This window comes from Pristiophorus japonicus, unplaced genomic scaffold (genome assembly GCF_044704955.1).
Source record: "Pristiophorus japonicus isolate sPriJap1 unplaced genomic scaffold, sPriJap1.hap1 HAP1_SCAFFOLD_226, whole genome shotgun sequence".
NCBI lineage: Eukaryota > Metazoa > Chordata > Chondrichthyes > Pristiophoridae > Pristiophorus > Pristiophorus japonicus.
This window is the reverse complement of record NW_027251973.1, coordinates 711,626-734,163: the sequence shown is the minus strand read 5'-3', so window position 1 is coordinate 734,163 and position 22,538 is coordinate 711,626. Positions and strand designations below refer to the sequence as shown.

At 41.9% G+C, this 22,538-nt stretch overlaps 1 protein-coding gene and 1 pseudogene across 4 annotated transcripts in view; one reads left to right on the top strand and one right to left on the bottom strand.

Annotated features, from left to right (window-relative positions):
* The window catches only part of LOC139245638 (tripeptidyl-peptidase 2-like), a 75,150-nt gene that overhangs the window by 35,245 nt on the left and 17,367 nt on the right, over nucleotides 1-22,538 (top strand). The window contains exon 8 of one of the 4 annotated variants that reach the window (XM_070871213.1): nucleotides 13,537-13,586. The exons of the other annotated variants lie outside the window; for them this stretch is intronic. The gene's annotated coding sequence lies outside the window, so the exon portion shown is untranslated. Of the gene's footprint in view, nucleotides 1-13,536; nucleotides 13,587-22,538 lie in introns of those variants that run through there. 4 annotated transcript variants of the gene reach the window in all.
* LOC139245639 (protein-lysine methyltransferase METTL21C-like) overlaps nucleotides 1-22,538 on the bottom strand; it is a 37,356-nt pseudogene that overhangs the window by 12,917 nt on the left and 1,901 nt on the right.

The following is a 22,538-nucleotide window of genomic DNA, read 5'->3' as shown; positions in this document are numbered from 1 at the left end:
GAAGTGGCTTGTTACATGTTAAAACTTTTTAAAGAGTGCAGGGAGTGCTGTTGGTTGCTTGCAAGGCCTCAGATGGTAAAGGAAGGCCTCTGAGATGACAGAAAATGCTGGAAATACTCAGCAGGTCAGGCAACATCCGTGGGGAGAGGAACAGAGTTCACATCTCAGGTTGAGATGTTGCCTGATCTGCTGAGTGTTTCCAGCATTTTATGCTTTCATTTCACATTTACAGCAACTGCTCGCTGAGGGAAGAGAAAGACACCGAAAGGGAAGAAGCAGAAGTAAGGATTCAACCCAGACAGCACTTTTCTGGCCAAGTTATCAGAGTTCGAATCATCTGCCTGCGGTACCAGTGACCACAACCCCAATTCCCGTTTTAACATTTGTCCCACACCATACTTTCCCTCTGTTACTGACCATCACAGCGTCCTCTTGGCCATAATGCTGAAACAAAAGCCACCACAAAGCAAGCTTTCCAATCCAACTTTATGCATCTATCAATCCACTACACCATCAAGAAATCAACTCATCACCCTTTTGCATTCCCTTAGTGACTGTTTTGTGTGTGCCTTTGCCTATCCTACTGTGACGTCACACAGTGCTACCCCAGTGCCTGCAGCCTGGCTGGTGGAAGGCTGTTGACTTTCAGTGGGGGACACTACAAATGGCCTTGCTGATTGGCCTTGAGGAGCTGGTGGTTGGGAGTGTGAAATTGAGTGATGCTGCTTCTCTTCATTGGATTGCATTTCTTGGGTGTGTGAACTGAGGAAGGCACAAGGGTGGAATTGTGGTGAGGGGAAGGCAGGAAAGCAAGAGGTGCATACGAGAAGGAGGATAACATATGACGATACTGTCATATATTCACAGAGCACAAGCACACACAGCTTCCTACATGGCAGGCAGCTCTCTCGGAAGCCTCCAGAATCTGCCTGGTTCTGTTTATTATTAACTCTGCAGTTGCAGTACACAATACATCCACATCCACAGTGTGGAGCTACAAACATTACAAGCTTACAGATATTACACTTCTCCCTCCTTAATGAAGAAGTTATTATAACAAACATCATACATAACTTTCATGTTTATACATAACACACGATATAAAGTTTATTTTTTTTCCATATTTACAAATTTAACTTTACCACTTGTTTTCTGTTTCGAAGAGGATACCTTCGCTCTCGAACAGAACCTTCCAAACATGGTGTTGAATCAAAACTCATTCGAGACTCATCCTGAGGAACGTTTTCCTCCACGGAATTTTCTTGATTTTCATTTGAACTCACTCTAACTTCAGGCTCTTTGTTTTCCTGACTCGGACTCAGACTTTCATTCTGATTCTCTCCTGCATTTGTTTCCAGTACATTGGATTTAGGATTTGCTACTGGTGTATCATAACTATCTGATGAGTCAGAAATAATTGAATCATTCCCACCTTCAACTCCTTCCATGTCTGTAGGTAAAATATGATCAATATGAACAAACCTAACCTGACCATTATCAAACATCTTTATCAAATATGTGCGAGGACCACATATCTTCACCACTCTTCCCAGTAACCACTTTACCCATTTATGGTGATGGTTCTTCACTCTCACCTTCTGGTTTAATTTCACACTTCTCTCTTTTACTCTACATCTATCCTGATTCTCTTTCTGTCTTAATTGTGTCTCTTCTACGGACTGTGCCAAATTTGACTTTAACAATGAGAATCTGGTTCGTGGCTGTCGTTTGAGAAACAACTCTGCTGGTGTTCTACCAGTAGTTGTATGAGGAGTATTTCGATATGTAATCAAAAAATTAGCCATTTTGTGATCCAATGACAACTATTGTTTCCTTTGATTTGGATCTAACATTTGTTTTATGAGGGCGCGTTTTACAATTTGTACAGTGCGCTCTGCTGCACTATTCGAAGCAGGCTGGTATGGTGGAACCTTGGTATGTTTCGCACCATTTTTGCTCGTGAATTGTGCTAATTCTTCTGAACTAAATTGTGGTCCATTATCCGAAACAATCTCTTCAGGGAGGCCAAATGAAGAAAATAATTTTTGTAAAATGTCCAATGTTTTACTTTTTATTTTCCACATTGGAAACACCTCCACCCATTTCGAATGGCTATCAATCACAATGAACAATTGTTGTCCTTCTAACTCAGCAAAATCAATATGTAGCCTTTGCTACACCCTGGGAGGCCATTTCCATGGCTGTAATGGTACTGGTGGTGGTTGCTTGCTTACCGATTGACATGTCGTACACTGATTCATGATGTACTCTATATCTTTATCAAGACCTGGCCACCATAAATAACTGTGCAAAACTCTTGGTCAAGCATATTCCCAGGTGCTGGTCACGGAGGTCTCCGAATAATTTCGACCTGAATTTATTTGGTATAACCACTCTTGCACCCCACATGATACAATCTTTATCGACTGATAATTCATTCCTACGAATGAAGAATGGATGTGTATCTTTGTCTGTCACCTGGTTTGGCCATCCATTTGCAATATATTCATACACCTTTGACATCACTGGGTCACATTTGGTTGCTCTACCAATCTCTTCAGCTGTGACTGGCAGTTCATCAATGTATGAAAAATAAAACACTTCTTCCCTATTGGGTGTAACTTGTGATGGGGAAGGCAATCTAGACATTGCATCAGCATTACTGTGATCAGCTGATTGTCTGTATTCAATATCATATGTATATGCTGGCAAAATCAAAGCCCATCTCTGCATTCGGGCTGCAACTAATGTTGGAACTGGGGACTTTGGATGGAGGATTGCTGTTAGGGGCTTATGGTCCATAACGATGGTAAACTTATGACCATACAAGTATTTGTGAAACTTCTTGACCCCAAAAATTAATGCCAAAGCTTCCCTTTCAATTTGCGCATAATTACTCTCACTGGCACTGAGCGTGCGTGAAGCAAAAGCAATTGGTCTCTCCTCCCCACTATGTGATACATGAGAGATCACTGCCCCAACTCCACATGGTGAGGCATCACATGCGAGCTTAATTAAACTCCTTAGATATGTCATAGTGAACTAACATGGTGCTCTCTACCAATTTGCTTTTACACTCCTTGAATGCTGTATCACATTTTTTTGACCACTTCCAATGGACCTGTTTTTTCAAAAGTTCATTCAGTGGATGTAATACTGTAGCCAAATTTGGTAGGAACTTCCCATAATAGTTCAAAAGACCCAAGAATGAACCAAATTCACTGACATTCCTGGGAGTGGGTGCATTTCTGATTGCATCCAGTTTTTCCTTGGTCGGATGTAAAACATCTTTGTCTACTCTGTATTCTAAGTACTGCACTGAGTTTTTAAATAACTCACACTTATGAGCAGACACTCATACTCTGTGCTTCTCTAGCCATTTGAGGACTTAATTCAATATGTTATTATGAATTTGGCTATTTGGTGCTGAAATTAGTATGTCATCCAAATAACATACTACCCCTTCAGAACCTGGCAAAATCTGGTTCATCACCCCTTGGTATATGGCAGGGGCGGAAGACATTCCAAACAGTAGCCTATTAAATTGATATAGGCCTAGATGAGTATTTATAGTCAAACATGACTTGGACTCCGCATCTAGTTCAAGCTGTAAGTAGGCTTTCGTAAGATCCAGTTTTGAGAAGATCTGACCACCTGTTAGTGTTGTGAACAAATCTTCTATATTCGGCAATGTATTGGCGACATTACCCTCTCGAACCTGGTTTACGGTTACTTTATAATCACCACACAATCTTACCTTACCATCGGACTTAAGTACAACAACAATGGGTGTAGCTCAATTACATCGATCTATCTTACAAATAATGTTCTCAGTCTCTAGTCTTTTGAGTTCTTGCTCAACTTTCTCCTTGAGTGCATATGGTATGGAACGTGGCTTGTAGTAAACCGATCTAGCGTCCTTCTGTACCCTGACACTTGCCTTGAAACCTTAGATCGGACTACCCGTTTCGCAGAACACCTTCGGATACTTCTTGATAACCTCATCCATTGATGAAAATCTCGTTTCCACACAGAAAATCTTACTCCAATCATGCTTCAGTGAGCTCAACCAATTTCTTACTAGTAAGGCAGACTTGTCTCCTTTCACTACTATTAGAGGCAAGTTCTGAAATTGATCTTTATATTTCACCAGTACGGTGATATGACCTACCACAGGAATTTTCTCTCCCGAGTAGCCTCGCAGCTCTACCTTGAACTTCTCAAGTTGGAAATCATGCAATTTGTCGAGGTACCACGATTCCAGTACTACACTCACGGATATACCCGTGTCAATTTCCATTGGTATCTTGAATCCCGCACCATCTATGTGGATTTTGATGCTTTCCGAATCGCTGTCCATTAACCTCGTGCTCCTGATGACGTGCAACTCTAACATCTCGTCCTGTTGTTGTTCTTCCATGCTATGTAGTCTCTTGGGATTTCTATTCATAGCTTTGAACTCTGGACTCATAGCTTTGAAAGCTGGTTTACCCTTCAGTCGGCATGCCTTCGCAAGATGCCCAGTCTTCCTGCAGAAGAAACACTCTGCCTTCACGTATGGACAACTTTGAGCAATGTGTTGTCCCAGGCACCTACAGCACGACTTCGACGCTCTGTTAGAATTTCCGGTTTCTGAGACTTTGGACTGGCACTATCTTTTACTTTGAACCTGCAGGTGATTTAACTCGGTTGACTTGACGAACGTAATTATTATTTAATTCTCGGGAATATTGTTCAGCCATGCCCACCGACCTCACTGTCTGACAAGCAATCTCAAAAGTCAAGTCATCCGTCATCAATAACTTCCTTCTGATCGCATCATTTTTCACCCCACAAACAAAACGATCCTGTAATGCTCGGTTTTGAAAGTTTCCAAAATTACAGTGCATCGATAGCTTTTTTAATGCAATGATATAATCGCTGATACCTTCATCAGCCTTTTGATTCTGAATCCCGAAATGATAGCTTTCAGCAATTTCTAACAGTTTGGGGTTATAATGCTGCTCCAGCTTCGTTAAAATCTCTAAGCATTGTATCATTTGGCTCGTCAGGCACAAGCAGATTTACAAGGGTTTCGTACAATGCCAGACCCGCCTCCAATAAGAAGATTGCTTTCTTGCATTCCAACACAGCCCGGACTGCATTGTCTGGAACTTCGATTATGTTATTTGCAGTGAAATACATTTCTAGCCGATCTACATACGCTTTAAAACGTTCCCGGTCATGTCTATGTTCCCCCAAATGTCCGATTACACCTGCCATTTTAATCTCTAGCTGTTCACACCGTGTGCTGTATTTTACCTCGGATTTTGTAGCTTTTTTCCAAAGACAGAAACTTCCAAAGTCCCTCTGTCGGCTGGCTGAATCCTTCCCCAACAAAATTCAAGCTTTAAATCATCCGAAAAATCCCATCTCATCGCCAAATGGGATATATTCACAGAGCACAAGCAGGCACCTCTCTCGGAAGCCTTCGGAATCTGCCTGGTTCTGTTTATTATTAACTCTGCTGTTGCAGTACACAATACGTCCACATCCACAGTGTGGAGCTACAAACATTACAAGCTTACAGACATTGCAGATACCAGCTTCTTCTGTCCTTTCAACTCCATCGCTGGACAAGGGCTCATCCATGCCCCTGCCAAGAATGAGGTGAAGCTAGTAGAGACGTGCCTTGTGATTGGAACATATTGTTGATAGGTGAGTGATTTGGGGGGAAGTCGTGCAAAATTGATCAATGTATGAGGCTAGTGGTGCAGTTGTGAGGAGAGGGCTTTTGACGATGTATTTACTGACCTTGATACCTGATCTGAAGTCATGAAGTTTCTTTGGGCACTGGAGCCAGGTGATGGGGGCGACACTGCTGGCAGTGATGGCCTCGGTGATGTGGTCCCACATTGTTTTTTCTGGAGGGCCTCCTGGCCCCTGTGGGTAGAGGGCCTGTCTTGGCAGTGTTGACCCCCTGCACAAAGCTGGAGTGTTGCACACGAGACCTTGGGTGCCCCTTCCCTGGCTTGCTGAGCCATTTGTGTTAGCACTTTTCTCATTTTATTTAAGTGTGGAAGGCAATTCAGCTTGAAGAGCTGAAGATTTCCATTTGGAATTTATTTTAATGTTAATTTTGTTCAGAAGGCAGTTGAGCTGTGAGGGGTAAAACTGCCTATTTTTACATGATTTTTATTTTTTCATTTCAGAAGGCGGTTCCCCTTTAAGGGACTGAACTGCTTTCTGGAATGACAGCCTCGCTTTCAAAGCAAGCTGTTCCAGCTGTGGCCATGGTACATTAGGGCCTCCTGCCAGGACGAACGCCACCAGGACAGCATTGCATTAAGTTTAGCACTGAGCTAATGTTAATTAGTCCCCAGCACCAATTTTTCAGTCCTGTCAACGCCACCATTTTGGCGGATTTTACACCCACCCAAGGTGACACCGACAGCTTTTGTGGCATGAATTTCTAGAACGTTATCTTTTATCTAGGTACTGGGCAGTTAAAAATGCATTGTTTTTAGGGGCTACAAGATGTGATTATGTGAACAATTGATGATACTGAATCCAAGTAGAACGTGCAGCATAAAACACAAAATATAACAGTGTCAAATACAATAAAGTTGTCTGGTTCCAATTAACTCATGATTAATAAAGTGATATGGTGTTTGTTATTCTACCATGTACTGCACCATTTTGAGCTATATTATAAACTCTGGCAGAGTAAACCTACCATTTTGATACAAAATGAAGTTTATTTTATTACTTAAGGAGAGTCTTGTCACTCGTGTAACACAGCTCCACCTAGTAGACTACTGCTCCACCTAGTGGGCAACTGTGGTGATGCAACTGCTGATGTTTACAATAAAACAGTCCAGATTGAAGCCATCTTGAGTGTATGTGCTTCAGTGATGTCGTAAGAGTGATAGATGTTGGCCAGGTCACCGGAGATAGCTCCCCTGCTCTTCTTTGAGGTGGTGCCTTGGGATCTTTTGCGTCTCGGCTGGGAGGACGGACGGGGCCTCGGTTTGGCGTCTCCGGCGGTGCAGTGCTCCTCCTGCGCAATTCCATTTACCCAGCTTTGCTCCATATCTCTCAAGACCCTCACCCAATAAAAAATCTTACTAATCTCAGTCTTGAAAACTCTAATTGACCCCCAGCCTTTTGCGGGGAGAGATTTTCAGATTTCCACGATCCTTTGTGTGAGGTAGTGTTTCCTGAAATCACTCCTGAACGGCATTGCTCTAATTTTAAGATTCAGACCCCTTGTTCTGGACTCCCCACTCAGAGGAAATAATTTCTCTCTATCTACCCCATCAAATCATTTAATCATTTTACACACCTCGATCTCCCTATCTCATCAATCTCCTCCAGCCCCACAAGCCCCCCGCCCCCGCCGAGATATCTGCACTCCTCTAATTCTGCCTTCTTGAGCATCCCTGATTATAATTGCTCAATCATTGGTGGCCATGCCTTCTGTTGTCTCAGCTCCAAGCTCTGGAATTCCCTCCTTAAATCTCTCCGTATCTCCACCATTCTCTCCTCCTTTAAGATGCTCCCTAAAATCCACCTCTTTGACCAAACTTTTGGTCATCTGCCTGAATATCTCCTTATGTGGCTCGGTGTCAAATTTTGTTTTGTAACTCTTTCAGTGCATTGACATGTCTTCACATTTCTTAAACCCATAGTGGTCTCAAATTATTACCTTATTTGAGGCTAACACCAGCTTGCCTGAAAAATTCAGTAGGCTTTCGAAGGAGTGGCAAGAGTTTGTAGAGGGATGTGATCGGGGCCCAGGAGAGGCGAGAGTTCGGGGCCCAGAAGAGGCGAGAGCCCAGGGGCAGCACGGGCCAGCCCACACTGCGATATGTGTGCGCATTAGTTCCATGCAGCAGAGCTGGTCTCCAGTCATCCTGGTTAATCCTTGCCACTGGACCAAGACCAAGCTCTGTCAAGTCCGTGCAGTGGCTGGTGTATAACGGCCATCACATGTTAAAAAAATCCACGCACAGGCATCTTCCACACTTCAAGATGTAGTTTGGGATCCAGAATATTAGGTCCTTTATTGAAACACATGTGAACTCATCCCTTTTTGGCGTGGAAGCAAGTTACCCTCAATTCAAGGGACTGCCTATGATGATGATGATGATGAAGAAGATACTACATTGGTGACGTAGGATGGGATAATCTAATTCCCTAGCTGAGATATTTGTTGGTGGATAATTCAGCCAATTCACAGAGAAACTTGGTTTTGCAGCACAGCTAAAAATCCAAGGTAAATTTCAAGCACGCTGTTGATATTGCCAGAGTCCAGATGGCTGCGCCTATAGGAATAATAGAATGTTTGGGTGAGTTCCACCGCGACAGAGAGACTTTCAGAGCATATGTGAAGCGGCTAGAAATTAATAGCATTGTCGAAGTCCCCGATGATAAAAACCGTAAACCAATGGTTGTTGGAAAGAAAATGGGCTATTTTCCTGACTGAAGCAGGCCCCGAGATGTATGAAACCCTGAAAAATGTGCTTGTCCCTATCAAGCCAAAGGACAAGCTACTGAATGAGATTCTAACCAAGTTAGGACACACTACAGTCCTGAGCCCCAGGAAATTGCTGAAAGATATCATTTTGAAACATGAGATCAATTAACTGACGAGCGTACATTGTGGCTTAAAAAAAGCTATCCACTCGCTATCATTTCGGAAACTTTCAGGACCGAGAATAGCATGAAGGCTTTGTTTGTGGGATGAAAAATGAAGCAATCAGAAGAATGTTGTTGACAACCCCTAACTTGACTTTTGATTTACCTTGTCAAACAGCTATGTCGATAGATATGGCCAACCAATATTCCTGAGAATTGGACAAGAAGTTTCTGGAGATACACATCATCAGGAGCACGAGGGTACCTAACATTGATTCGCAAAGTATTGTCATCCAAGTAGACGTTGCAGGAACCAAGATACCCATGGAAATCGACACTGGTGCATCCGTGAGCAGAGTACTGGAATCTTTATATCGCGACAAGTTCAGTGATTCTCCAATGGAGAAGTCAAAGATAGAGCTGCGAGGCTAATCAGGAGAGAAAATCGTATCAGCGATATGTATCATCGTATCAGTGAAACATAGAAACAAAGAAATTAGGTGCAGGAGCAGGCCATCCGCCCCTTCAAGCCTGCACCGCCATTCAATAAGATCATGGCTGATCATTCAACCTCAGTACCTCTTTCCTGCTTTCTCTCCATACCCCTTGATCCCTTTGGCTGTAAGGGCCATATCTAACTCCCTTTTGAATATATCTAACGAACTGGCCTCGACAACTTTCTGCGGTCGAGAATACCACAGGTTAACCACTCTTTGAGTGAAGAAATTTCTCCTCATCTCGGTCCTAAATGGCTTACCCCTTATTCTTAGACTGTGACCCCTGGTTCTGAAACTCCCCAGCAACGGGAACATTCTTCCTGCCTCTAACCTGTCCAATCCCGTCAGAATTTTATATGTTTCTATGAGATTCCCTCTCATTCTTCTAAACTCCAGTGGATACAAGCCCAGTTGACTCAGTCTCTCCTCATTTGTCAGTCCTGCCATCCCAGGAATCAATCTGGTGAACCTTCGCTGTACTCCCTCAATAGCAAGAATGTCTTTCCTCAGATTAGGGGACCAAAACTGAACACAATATTCCAGGTGAGGCCTCACCAAAGCTCTGTACAACTGCAGTAAAACCTCCCTGCCCCTATACTCAAATCCTCGAGCATGAAGGCCAACATGCCATTTGCCTTCTTCACTGACTGCTATACCTGCATGCCAACTTTCAATGACTGATGTACCATGGCACCCAGGACTCGTTGCACCTTCCCTTTTCCTAATCTATCACCATTCAGATAATATTTTGTCTTCCTGTTTTTTCCACCAAAATGGATAACCTCACATTTATCCACATTATGCTGCATCTCCCAAGCATTTGCCCACTTACCTAATCTGTCCAAGTCATCCTGCAGTCTCTTAGGATCCTCCTCACAGCTCACACTGCCACCCAGCTTAGTGCCATCTGCAAACTTGGAGATATTACATTCAATTACTTCATCTAAATCATTGATGTATAATGTAAAGAGCTGGGGTCCCAGCACTGAACCCTGCGGCACCCCACTGGTCACTGCCTACCATTCTGAAAAGGACTAATTTATTCCGACTCTCTGATTCCTGTCTGCCAACCAGTTCTCTATCCACGTCAATACATTACCCCCAATACCATGTGCTTTAATTTTGCACACCAATCTCTTGTGTGGGACCTTGTCAAAAGCCTTTTGAAAATCTAAATACACCACATCCACTGGTTCTCCCTTGTCCACTCTACTAGTTACATCCTCAAAAAATTCTAGATGATTTGTCAAGCATGATTTCCTTTTCATAAATCCATGCTGACTTGGACCGATCCTGTCACTGCTTTCCAAATGCATTGCTATTTCATCTTTAATAATTGATTCCAACATTTTCCCCACCACCAATGTCAGACTAACCGGTCTATAATTCCCCGTTTTCTCTCCCTCCTTTTTTTAAAAAGTGGTGTTACATTAGCTACCCTCCAGCCCATAGGAACTGATCCAGAATCAATAAAATGTTGGAAAATGATCACCAATGTATCCACTATTGCTAGAGCCACTTCCTTAAGTACTCAGGGATGCAGCCTATCAGGCCCTGGGGATTTATCAGCCTTCAATCCCATCAATTTCCCGAACACAATTTCCTGACTAATAAGGATTTCCTTCAGTTCCTTCTTTTCGCCAGACCCTCGAACCCCTAGTATTTCCAGAAGGTTATTTGTGTCTTCACTAATCTTTTTCTCTTCACATATCTATAAAAGCTTTTGTCGTCAGTTTTTATGTTCCCTGCAAGCTTCCTCTCATACTTTATTTTCACTCTCCTAATTAAAACCTTTGTCCTCCTCTGCTGAATTCTAAATTTCTCCCAGTCCTCAGGTTTGCTGCTTTTTCTCGCCAATTTATATGCCTCTTCCTTGGATTTGACACTATCCCTAATATCCCGTGTTAGCCATGGTTGAGCCACCTTCCCCTTTTTATTTTTACTCCAGACAGGGATGTACAATTGTTGAAGTTCATCCATGTAATCTATAAATTGCCTATCCACTATCAACCCTTTAAGTATCATTTGCCAGTCTATCCTAGCCAATTCATGTCTCATACCATCGAAGTTACCTTTCCTTAAGTTCAAGAGCCTAGTCTCTGAATTAACACTATCACTCTCCATCTTAATAAAGAATTCTACCATATTATGGTCACTCTTCCACAGGGGGCCTCGCACAACAAGATTGCTAATTAGTTCTCTCTCATTACACAACACCCAGTCTAGGATGGCCATCTCTCTAGTTGGTTCCTCGACATATTGGTCTCGAAAGCCATTCCTAATACACACCAGGAAATCCTCCATTGTTACCAACTTGGTTAACCCAATCTATATGTAGATTAAAGTTGATAACTGCTGTACCTTTATTGCATGCATTCCTAATTTCTTGTTTGATGCCATCCCAAACCTCACTACTACCGTTTGATGGTCTGTTAACAACTCCCACCAGCGTTTTCTGCCCTTTGGTATTCCGCAGCTCTACCCATACAGATTCCACATTATCCAAGCTAATGTCCTTTCTTACTATTGTGTTAATTTCCTCTTTAACCAGCAACGCCTTTTCCTTTCTGTCTATCCTTCCTGAATGTTGAATATCGCTGGATGTTGAGTTCCCAGCCTTGGTCACCCTGGAGGCGTGTCTCTGTAATCCCAATTATATCATAATTGTTAATAGCTGCCTGCGCAGTTAATTCATCCAACTTATTACGAATACTCCTCGCATTGAGGCACAGAGCCTTCAGGCTTTGACCATTTAGAATTTTTCGATTTTTGCCTTGTGTTTCTCTGCCCTCTACTTTTACTATTCTCCTTTCTATCTTTGCTTCAGCCCCAATTTTATTTCCCTCTGTCTCCCTGCATAGGTTCCCATCTCCCTGCCATATTAGTTTAACCCCTCCCCAACAGCACTAGCAAACACTCCCCCTAGGACATTGATTCCGGTCCTGCTCAGGTGCAGACTATCCGGTTTGTATTGGTCCTACTCCTCCAGAACCGGTTCCAATGTCCCAGTAATTTTAATCCCTCCCTCTTGCCACGTATTCATCTGAGCTATCCTGCGATTCCTACTCTGTCCAGCACGTGGCACTGGTAGCAATCCTGAGATTACTACCTTTGAGGTCCTACTTTTTAATTTAACTCCTAGCTCCCTAAATTCGTCTAGTAACATAGAAACATAGAAAATAGGTGCAGGAGTAGGCCATTTGGCCCTTCGAGCCTGCACCACCATTCAATAAGATCATGGCTGATCGTTCCTTCAGTACCCCTTTCCTGCTTTCGCTCCATTTGATCCCTTTAGCCGTAAGGGCCATATCTAACTCCCTCTTGAATACATCCAATGAACTGGCATCAACAACTCTCTGCTGCAGGAAATTCCACAGGTTAACAACTCTCTGAGTGAAGAAGTTTCTCCTCATCTCAGTCCTAAATGGTCTACCACTTATCCTAAGACTGTGTCTCCTGATTCTGGACTTCCCCAATATCGGGAACATTCTTCCCGCATTTAACCTGTCCAGTCCTGTCAGAATTGTATATGTTTCTATGAGATCCCCTCTCATCCTTCTAAACTCCAGTGTATAAAGGCCTAGTTGCGCCAGCATCTCCACATATGTCAGTCCTAGTAGGACCTTAACCCGCTTTTTACCAATATTGTTGGTATCTATATGCACCAAGACAACTGGCTGTTCTCCCTCCCCCTTCAGAATGCCCTACAGCCGCTCCAAGACATCCTTCACCCTTGCACCAGGGAGACAACATACCATCCTGGAGTCTCGGTTGCGAACTCAGAAATGCCTTTCTATCCCCCTTACAATAGAATCCCCTATCAATATAGCTCTTCCACTCTTTTTACTGCTCTCCTGTGCAGCAGAGCCACCAACGGTGCCATGAACTTGGCTGCTGCTGCCTTCCCCTGGTGATCCATCTCTCCCAACAATTTCCAAAGAGGTATATCTGTTTTTGAGGGAGATGACTGCAGGGGACTCCTGCACTACATTCCTACTCCTGCTCTGCCTGATGGTCACCCGTTCCCTATCTGCCTTTGTAACCTTTACCTGCGGTGTGACCAACTCACTGAACATGCTATCCACGATATCCTCAGCATCGCGCATACTCCAGAATGAATCAATCCGCAGCTCCAGTGCCGTCATGCGGTCTAACAGGAGCTGCAGCTGGTTACACTTCCTGCACACATAGCTTTCAGGGACACTGGAAGCGTCCCTGATTTCCACATAGCACAGGAGGAGTATGACACGGGTCTGGGCTCTCCCGCCATGACTTAACCCTTAAAGTAACCTAATTTGGCAACAATGCGAAAGGGCTCTTACTGACATGATAAGGAAAAAAGAAAAACTACTCACCAATCAATCAGCCAATCACTTACCCTCTTGCTGTGACGTCACACTTTGTTTTCTGTTCCTCCCAGGTCGGAGAGTCAGCACTGGTGGGGAAAACAAGACAAAGCAACACCTCCTGCTCCCACTTGCCCGAACTATTCCACTTACCAAACTCTTACCTTTGCACTCTGACCTGCCACTGCACTCCGAGCAAGACTGCACCAAGTCCCCTCTTTTTATACTGTTCCTAGCTGACTGAAATACAAAGATCAGTTTCAGAGCTTGCCTCTCTTAGTAGTGGCAGGAGACAAGCCTGCCTTAATCGGTAGAAATTGGTTGGGATCACTGAAGCTGGATTGGAATGAGGATTTTCGTGTTGAAACACGATTGGCATCGAAGGGTGATGTCATCAAGCAGCATCCGAAGGTGTTTCATGAAACAGGCAGTCCGATCCAAGGTTTCAAGGTGAGTGTCAGGGTACAGAAGAACGTTTGACCAGCTTACTGCAAACCACGTCCCATACCATATGCACTCGAGGAGAAAGTTGTGCAAGAAATCAAAAGACTAGAAACTGAGAACATTATCTCTAAGGTATATTTAAGTAATTGAGCTACACCCATTGTTGTACCTAAGTCAGATGGTAATGCTGATGCTATGTCCAGGTTGCCATCCCCATCACAGGTTACACCCAATAGGGAAGAAGTGTTCTACATTTCATACATTAGTGAACTGCCATTCACAGCTGAAGAGATTGCTAGAGCAATCAAACATGATCCAGTTATGTTAAAGGTATATGATTACAATGCAAATGGCTTGCCAAACCAGGTATCAAGATAGATATTCATCCATACTTCATCCGTAGGAATGAAGTATCAGTGGATAAAGATTGCCTCATGTGGGGTACAAGAGTAATTATTCCTAATAAGTTCAGGTCCAAATTCTTAGGAGATCTTCATGACCAGCACCTGGGAATGTGCTTGACCAAGAGTTTTGCATGCAGTTACTTATGATGGCCAGGTCTAGATAATGATATAGAGTACATCATTAGTCAGTGTACAACATGTCAATCAGTAAGCGAGAAACCACCATCAGTAGCATTTCAGCCATGGAAATGGCCTCCCAGGTTGTGGCAAAGCTTACATGTAGATTTTGCTGAGCTAGAAGGACAACAATTGTTCATTGTGATTGATAGCCATTTGAATTGGGTAGAGATGTTTCCGATGCGGAAGATAACAACAAGTAAAACACTCGATAATTTGCGAATATTGTTTTCTTCATATGGCCTCCCAGAAGAAACTGTGTCTGATAATGGGCTGCAATTTTGTTCAGAAGAATTTGCACAGTTCATGAGCAGAAATGGTGTGAAACATACCAAGGTCCCACCTTACCACTCGGCTTCATTAAGCAAATATTGGATCCAAATCCAAGGAAATGGCAGTTGCCATTGGACCACAAATTGGCAAATTTTTAAATTACTTATCGTCATACTCCTTATACAACTATTGGTAGAACACCAGCAGTGTTGTTTCTCAAACGACAGCCATGAACCAGGTTCTCATTGTTAAAACCAATCTTGGCACAATCACACAGAAAGAGAATCATGATAGAGGTAGAGTAAGAGAGAGAAGTTTGAAATTGAATCAGAAGGTGAGAGTGAAGAACCATCACCATAAATGGTTAATGTGGTTACCAGGAAGAGTAGTAAAGATATGTGGTCCTCGCACGTATTTGGTCAAGATGTTTGATCATGGACAGGTTAGGTCTGTTCACATTGATCATATTTTACCTACAGATGTGGAAGGAATTGAAAGTTGGAATGTTTCGATTACTTCTGATGAGTCAGATAGTCTTGTTACAAGTAGAGTACTAATAGCAAATCTTACATCAGATGTGTTAGAAACAAGTCCAAGAGAAAGTCAGAATTTAAGTCTGAATCCAAGTCAGGCAGACAAACAGTCTGAAGTTGTGGTGTATCAAAATGTAGATCAAGGGTTACCCTTAGAGAAAAACTTTCCTCAGGCTCAGCCTAGAATGAGTCTACGTTCAATACCATGTTTTAGAAGTTCTGTTTGAAGCAGAAAACCAGTGGTTAAGTTTGATTTGTAAATATGGCAAAATAAGTTCATATCTTTTGTTATGTATAACCATGCAAGTTATGTATGATGATTATATTATTACAATTACTTCTTCATTAAGGAGGGAGAAGTGTAATATAGCTCCACCTAGTGGACTACTGCTCCATCTAGTGTACTACTGTGGTAATGCAACTGCTGATGTTTACAATAAAGCAAGTTCCAGATTGAAGCCATCTTCAATATGGGTGCTTTAGCGATATTGTAAGAAGATATTAAGGCCCCATTGGATTATCAGTATCCCTTTGTTTTATTCTAACTACCATACGATTGTATTATTACTTAAATGTGGAGTGCTGATGACACCTGACAGAATACTGATTTTGATGGTCCACGTTATGAGAAAACTAAGAAAATTAAGACAGTCAATCGATGCCAAATGATCCATGTGTGTATTACTCTTAGTTTTGCCCTTCACTAACACCTTCCAACTAGTAGAAAAATTCAAAGCTTAACAGGATTGGGCGAAATAGAACAATGCTATTGTTACTTATAATTATTATAACTTTCAATTTTAAAAAGAAGCTTGAATGGAGCATCTGCTTCTTTGATATAATATTAACAGTACTTATGGGTAAATAATCCAGTGTACTTCAATTCATCACTAATCAGCAATTTTAGAACATAATTTGGGAAACCTGGTCTGAACAATTAGTGTGGCGGGTGCAGGAGAGGGGTGGAGGTGAGAGAATATAATCCCTTCAACAGCATGATCCTCAGCTATGTGGCAATATAAGAATAATTTTAATTTTAACTCCTTGTTGAATGCATTTACACTTTCTTCCCATCCTGTGCTCTCACTATGTCATGCACCATAAGGGGTGACAAGCTGCTTCCAGGCCCTTACCTGGGCTGCTCTGTAACCAGCTGCCCTAAAGTGAACTACAGTGACTCGGGGATTCTCACTCCAGTGTTCACTACCACCCCTGGAAGCATGTAGATTAATAATGCAGTATGTGGCAGAATCGCAGGGCTGAGCCTGGTGACCATAGATATTAACTTGTGACAGCCCCCCGCCCCATCTATAGCATGCACACCACTTTGTAGCTCCAGTATGCTGTGCAAAAACACTACATTCATCGTTATAATTGTTACAAATTGATAAATGATAGTAAATTTATACCAATTCCTGTGGTCCATAGAAAGTTTTATTAATTTGTTTCTTTATCCTATGTCTCCCATTTTTATTCTCATCAAGTATAGGTTCTAAATTTAGTATGTGCTAAGTAAGACACACCCCTGGCCAGGTCACAGCTCCAAAGTGCTCAATAGATTTGTGGATGGTGATCTCAGAACCTGCAAACAGTTGAGTTCCTTTGGAACGTAGCTCCAAATCCTTCGAGCAGCGTCTGACGACTTTTTGGTGTCTGTGAGAATTTCTGGTGGAAAAAAACATAAATCCACAATTAACAAAAAATCTGATTAGGATTGAAATAATAGTCTACTATCAACAATCCATCCATTTGTGTATAGGTTGAAAACATATTACTCCACTTTGTTATTCCTGTATGTTTTCATTCCTCATTAAAAACACACCTTGATTAAGATCTATCCTCCATTTTCTCACTAATTATGTGACCTGGTCTGATACGAACAAGTTCGTGAGGAACAGATTAACCATGGGGAGGATGGAGCTGCAGCCCCAGGCCCACCAAAGAACATAGGCCCACCAAATAAATGTAGGAAAAAAAATATAAAACATCCCAAATAGGCTGAATAGAATCAGTGACAATGGACTATGTGTAACATTTGCTAATGTTTCAAGTGCTCTTCGGATGTACCTGTCCCTGATGATTACGAACTGTAGTAGAGAATGATCGTTTTCTGTGCTCAAGAGTAAAAAATCAAATTTGGGCAAAGATGGGTCAAATCCGACTGAGTGTCCTTTCACTTCTGTGTATTGAACATGACGTGCTGGCTACTATTGAAACAGGAGACATCATTGAGAAATTTGCATATAGGAAGTCTCGCAATGTTATCTTGAAAAGTACCTACAGGATATATTCTTGCTTATACAGGCTAGATTCATTTGTTTATACCTATATACAGAAGTACCTATATACACTAATGTACCTATATACAGAACAGAATATGTATTAGCTTGTTTTATTTCACATGTTATTGAGAGAAATTTGCATATATATACAGTAATCTAGTATTGCAATGTTATCAGAACCAGAATATATACCTACTTGATACAGAATATATGCTTTCATTGTTGAATATACTGGCCTATGTTTTCATACTCTGAATCAGAATTAATAACGTAATGGAATGGACATGAACAAACATAACTATAGGCCCTGCTTCTTCCTCGAGCAGAGGCCCAACCAGTCCCCATCCACCACCACCCTCCTCCACCTGGCTGAACTTTTTCTCACATTGAACAACTTCTCCTTTAACTCTACTCACATTCTCCAAATTAAAGGTGTTGCTATGGGAACCCACATAGGGTCCTAGCTATGCTTGCCTTTTTGTGGGATATCTGTGTTCTAGTCTGACTTTGGTCCTCTCCCTCACCTCTTTTTCCAGTTCATTGATGACTGTATTGATGCCATTTCCTGCTCTCACACTGAACTCGAAAATTTAATTCATTTTGCCCTTTATCCATCCTTCCCTCACCTTCACATGGTCCATCTCCAATTCTTCTCTTCCCTTCCTCGACTTCTCTATCTCCATTTCTGGGGATAGGCTATTGACCAGTATCCACTATAAGCCCACTGACTCCCACAGCTACCTGGACTAAACTTCCTCCCACCTCGCATCCTGTAAGGACTCCATTCCATTCTCCCAGTTTCTTCGTCTCCGTCGCATCTGCTCTGACGATGCCACCTTTCACACAAGTGCATCCAACATGTCTTCCTTTTTCCTCAACAGAGGATTCCCCATCGCCATGGTTAACATGGCCCTCGACCATGTTTGTTCTATTTCCCGCATCTCTGCTCTCATCCTTTCCCCTCCCTCTCAGAACCACGACAGTGTTCCCCTTGTCCTCATCTTTCACCCCACCAATCACCACGTTCAATGGATCATCCTCCGCCACCTCCAGCATGATCCCACCACCAATCACATCTTCCCCTCCACTCCCCTCTCAGCATTCCCAAAGGACCGCTCCCTCCGCGACACCCTGGTCCATTCCGAAGTCACCCCCGCACCCCTCCCCTTCCTGTGCAAGCACATGAGATGCAACACCTGCCCTTTTACCTCCTGGGTCCAGGGCCCCAAATACTCCTTTCAGGTGAAACAGCGATTTACTTGTACTTCTTTCAATTTAGTATGCTGTATTTGCTGCTCACGATGTGGTCTCCTCTACATTGGGGACACCAAACGCAGATTGGGTGACCGCTTTGCGGAGCACCTCCGTTCAGTCCGTAAGCGTGATCCTGAGCTTCTGGTCACCTGTCACTTTAATTCCCCACTCCACTCCCGCTCCGACATCTCCATCCTCGGTCTCCTACACTGTTCCAATGAAGCTCAACACAGCACCTCATCTTTTGTTTAGGCACTTGTTGGCCTTCTGGACTCAACATAGAGTTCAACAATTTCAGACCATAACCTCTGGCCATTTTTGGCTCCCTCACCCCGATCTTATGGTTTTTTTCGCTTTGTCTCCGATGACAGCTGGTCATTATTTTGCTATTCACACCCTATCTAGACTAACTTTTTTCTAACTTCTGCCATTACCATTTCAATTCGACCCATCATCCCTTTTGTCTTTATAATCTCTCCTACCTTCCACCCTATCACAGACCTTCCCTTTTGTTCTTTCTTCCCCTCCCCCTTTCAGTGTTCCTTAAGAATCTGTTCTTTTTGAACATTCACCAATTCTGACGAAGGGTCATCGACCTGAAACGTTTACTTTGTTTTTCTCTCCACAGATGCTGCCTGACCCGCTGAGATTTCCAGAATTTTGTTTTTATTTCAAATTCCAGCATCTGCAGTATTTTGCTTTTGTATAACTATAGGCCCATTTGGATCAGTTTGCCCCAAGCCCATCATACCTTTAATCCAGAGGTAACTAACATTTTACCTTGTCTTTGAAACAGGCTGGCACTGAAAAGAGAATCCTCTGAATAATCTTTAAGAATTCCTGGCCTCACTTCTCCCTATTTCTGTAACCTCCTCCAGCCCTACAGCCTTCCCCTGAATTCTCCTTTTCTCCAACTCTTGTGCACACAAATTCCTTCATCCCACAGTTTGTGACATTATCTTGATCCATCTAAGCCCCATGTTTTTGAATTCCCTCCCTAAACTCCTCCACTTCTCTGCCTCCCTCTCCTCTCTCAAGACCCTTCTATGATTTGGTCTCAGTGAAGTACCTACGGCTATTTCTATGTTAAAGATGCTATATAAAGGAAAGTCGCTATTGTTGTTCAATATATATTTTAATCAGGACATGCTGGTATTATGAGTGAAAATGCAAATAGTTTCGGAGCAGCATTGGCTAGGAGCCTGGGTCCAGGTTGTCACTTGTTCTTTAGGCTGCAGATTATTTGTAGAACCAAGGAAAAGCAAAATATATTTCAAGAGGGAGAAGTGTCAACAGCACCAACAATAATCCTTCTAAAAGCTTCAAATATACCGGTTATTTTTTCTTCTGGCCAGGAGAGTTTACAAGTTTGTTATTAAATCAACCAGCTGAGAAAATAAGAAAATAGTGGACAATAGTTGTTAAGCTTCATGTACTTGTGATCTGTTTGTTTGCACAAATAGAAGAAAAATACAACAAAACATTTGCTAAAAGACAGATTTCAAATATGCTATTTTTCACTTTGTTGTCAAAAAGTCTTTCCTCCTCGCAGCAATGTGGAAAAACGAAAGGTCGGAGCTTGAGCAGAACCAGAGGGAACATTATTATAAATAGCCCAAGAGGGTGAACCATAGGTTATTTAGAATTACATTAAAACATCTTGGAGGTGAAGTATCTTAGTTGTGATTCTTCGCATTGATGACTGATGCTATTATTCAACAAGTGGAGGATAACAGCATCATCCACTGAATAAGGAAGATACTATAAAGGCACATGAACAATCTTTTGGCTTACAAATAGTAGAAATATCGGGAATACGTGAGATTAATGAGTAACTGTTCTGTAGATTTATGCTGCATACATGGAGATAACATCCATGTTGTATTTACATCCATAGCTGATGGCAAAAGGCCATTGACATCACAATACTTCACAATGTATTGCAATGAAATCGGGCAAAGAAATACATTTTATAAATGTAAGTGCAAAGCCAACATTTACAATGGTATAAATATACATGTTTTGTAAAAAAAACATAATTTTATGGCAATGATGCACTCATAGGTCTTGATGCTGTATTTATATAATCCACCATATTCTTTCTTGTAGGCTGAGTATCGCCATAGGGCTCTGCAAGGTGGTCATCAATTGGTCATTTTAATGTGGAGTTGCTGAGTCAAAATGATCTTCTGTAGTTTACAGCTTCAACTTTATTTTTTCTTTTATATTAACACATTAAACACCATTAAGAATCTTGACAGTTTTGTACTTGGTATTTGTACTTCCTTATATATGCATACATCTCTGCTCCGAGAGAAAGATAAATGCACATTTACTATAAAGATGCTGATCAAATGCAATATAATATGTATTGGTTAAATAATACGATACCTTCATTTTCACGAGAAGATTCTCTTCCTGGCTGTTCTTCCTGGTGTTGAATTTCAAATTCCTCCTCACCTTCTGCAGATATATCTATGGTAGAGGTGGTCTCCATTGTGGAAAGATGACTGCATAAGTCACAAATCAGATTATTGCAGAATAATAATACCATTTGTGGGTCAGTTGAGAGGAGTATTGAAAGAATAAGACAAGGAATAGCAAATAAAAGGTTGCTGTCCCCCTGTCCAACAGGGGAGAAACACAGGTGGGGGAAATGACTGTGGAACATTTATTTTCTCTGTTGGGAAAAGACTTTCAATTGCTTGAAGTTTTTGAAGTTTGGTATAGGAAAGGAGATGAAGGATAAGAGGGCAAATCGAATCTGTACCCAGTTATTTTCTTTTGTCTCATTTGCACTTTGGTGTGTTTTTTATTCCAAGTCCTGATGTTTGTATTTTTCAGTCTCACTCCCAGTATTTTTTTAAATTACTGCTAGTCTTTGTTTTAGCATTATTGCTAGCCCTGTGCTTTTATTTTAAAGTCCATACACTGTGATAGCACTAAAGGAGTCTGCCAGGCTACAGAAAACTTCTGTGCATTTCAAACATTTTCTGTTTTAAACACAAAAGACTTGAAATTACTCTATGAGTGAAAACAGGGGTAAATGTTAAAAATGGTCATATAACATTCCTCTGCTATTTCAACTGAGGTATTAACCTTGAAAAATAAGTTTTTAAAAGCTGCCTTTTAAATTAATTTATTTGGTGACAAATGCTAAGCAAACACATTCGTAACTGACTCCCAGAAGCCATCAGCTCATTAAGCTATTTTTGCCTCAGATTAGCAGTGCGAGACAATGCCTTATTAACTAGTTCACACAGTTCTGTCCTCCAACCAATTTGATTGGTTTTGGTATACTCAAGACCTGCCTTTCAACTGATCTGATTGGACCTCTAATCTCAATGGTAAATCTGATATATCTTTTGAAATGCAATGAATATAATGAGTAAATTATGCTGTCATTTAATAGTACTTGTAATTGACATGTATGATTCTGGACTTGAGACCTGATGAATAGCCTCTAGAGCTGACCACCAGAAGGTGGAAGCAAGTGACGCTGCTGGTCTGGCCTGGGCAAAGCAAATTATCAGCAGCACAGTTAAATCATGACTTTACACATGGGAAACATGGGTGGATCTACATCTTTGACCAATCCATGGTGTGTTGTGCTAAACTAGAGCATTATTTGAATGAAAGCAGAGAGCTGCATTTTTTTTTTGTTTGTATGGGGCTGGTGGCTGGTTGAGCCAAATCAGTCTTTCGGATG